Genomic DNA, 2543 nt, shown 5'->3' with positions numbered 1-2543 from the left:
TCTCTCTCTCTCTCTCTCTCTCCTCCCTTATCCCCTCCTTAACTCTGTCTTTTTTCCCCTTTCCCCTCACTCTGATTCTTTGTTTAGAATCTTGCCCTGGAACCCTGATAGAATTTTGTGAAAAAATCCATAGCACACAGACACAATGGCCATGTTTGTGAATTCCAGCTCACTTTTCCATCAAAGGCCCCAGCCAATAGCAGTCTCCAGATGCCATACTGACAGGCACAAAGATGATTTTAATATCTCATTATTGATGATTTCCAGATAAGGGACCAGACATAGTGGAACAGAGACAATGAACCTTCATGAATGGTTGACCAAAATAAAAAAATGAGAAACTCTAATAAGTGAGTATTATGGCTCTAAGCAAAACTTAGCACAGTACCTGGTACCTCACTATTGCTTTCAAGAGAGGTTGTTAAAAGAAAAGTGTCAACTATATTATCTTGAATTTCAAGTAATTTTTTTTAAAACCATCTCTATGACAATGGTTTAGAGGAACTAGGGTTAGCATCTAAAATTTCTAGCATTTGACTAGAAATGCTAGAAAAAGACCACAGGCCACACCTTCCCTTAAATACAAGTGGACATTTCTAACTGCCTCAACTTGTTAAATGATGTGCAACTTATAAGGCTCTCTCTCTCTCTCTCCCTCCCTCTCTCTCTCTTTCTCTGTCTTATCCCTTATCCCTAGCACCACTTGTGACACTGGCCCCACCCCTGGGAGTGCTGAGTCAGCCACCAAGACTGGGCATGGTGGCACATATCATTAATTCCAGCACTGGGGAGGTTGAAAACAGGAGGTTCAGTACAAGTCTGAACTGCATAGTGAGACACTGTGCTAAATACATTAAAGAAAAAAAACTAAGACACTTAGAGGTATATGTTTGCCTAAATGAAATATTTAGTGGAAAGTAAAATTATGAGTGAGCAGTATGTTCTATTAAGACATTTAACTATCTCCTTTTTCTGGAGCTAAAAAAGAGAGAAGTATCAGCCAGTGAACAGAGAAGAGATGGGATCCTCACGGACCGGGCTCTGTGGGAAGACTCCAGGCAGCATAGACCAGAGGAGTTCATGGACACTGTTATGGTTTGTGTCTAGTTATCCTTCCAAAGCCTCATGTAAGTCATGGGGCAGACACAGCTTAAGGAGCAGAGGGTGGCTTGAGGGGCGGGGCCAGAGTGGTATGAACTGTTCAACTGGCAGCTCAAGCTTCCCCAGGCCAGCAGCCTCTCAGAAGTGTGAAGCAGGTCACCCTGGACTCAGCGGCTCCCCAGACTCTCCTCCAGATGCTGTAGTGCTGTGTGGTGCCATCTGTGATTGAAGTGGCCTAGGTACAGATATGTTTGGGGAAGATGATAGTCTCAAAATAGTCTGCATTGGAGCCAGCTGAGTATGGTCTGAAACTTCCATTAACTGTGAGCTAAATAAACCCTTCCTTCCTTCATTTTGAGTTCAGGTATTTGTCCCAGCAATGAGAGAAGTGTAAGTGCAGAATGTCACCCTAGACACCAGCAGCATCCTAGCCGCTCCTCCTGACCCTGTAGCAGGGGTGTCTGTGATTGAGGCTGCCTCAGGCAGAGAGGAGATCTTTGGAGTAGGCAGAAGCACTGACCCTCTCTCCTGAGCAAATAAGGCAAATAAGGCTCCAATGTCTTGCTACATAATTCAGGCTATTTTAAACTATGAAACCTCCAGCAACTGTGAGCTAAATAAACCTTTCCTTTCTTCAATTTGAGTGTCAGGTATTTGTCCCAGCAAGGAGAGAACAGTAGCTGAGGCAGAATTTGGTACCAGAGGAGTGGGGTTATTGCTGTGCCTAAACCTAATCATGGATTATGAGCTTTTGGGAATGGCTTATTGGAAGAGATAGGAAAGGTTTGGAGATGTCACTGACAAGAGAAGTGCTTGAAGAACTTCAGCTGTTCTGTATGGGAGATTCTGGTCAGAGCTCAGAACAGAGGCTGATAGAAATCCTGCCTGTAAAAACCAGGCTGGGGAGGTTTCTGCTGGGAAGGACTGCATTGGTTGTTGGAGTCTGGATGGTTTGTGTTACAATGTGGCAGAAAGTTTGTCTGCATTTTGCTCATGTCCAGAGACTTTGCCTGAGACTGCGATTAAACATAGAGGACTGACTAATCTTTCAAAGGGAATCTCAAAGCAGTTGAATATTGGGGAAGTGTCATGGCTATTGTAGGGGGCCTTTAATCAAATGTATGTTGAGAATCAAAAGCAAACAGTGTAAATAGGATATCATGTCAGCATCTTGTACAGCAATTAGCCACAGGGAAGAATGTATGCAATGTGTTGATTATTGAATCTGTCCTACCAATTTGGCTTGAAACTGTCTCATTGCTATTTATTTCTCAATAAAATTATGGGGGGGAGAACAAACAGCCCAGCAGAATGATTTAAAATCTTATGAGTAGAAGCTATGAAACAGGTTCAAAGTGATATACAGGAAATTAAAAGCTCAATCACAAGCTGGCAAAACCGTTTGCGTGAAAGTGAAAATAGACTTTCTGACCTGAAAGACA

This window comes from Octodon degus, unplaced genomic scaffold (genome assembly GCF_000260255.1).
Source record: "Octodon degus isolate 3935 unplaced genomic scaffold, OctDeg1.0 scaffold00258, whole genome shotgun sequence".
NCBI classification, from domain to species: domain Eukaryota; kingdom Metazoa; phylum Chordata; class Mammalia; order Rodentia; family Octodontidae; genus Octodon; species Octodon degus.
This window is presented reverse-complemented; position numbering follows the sequence as displayed.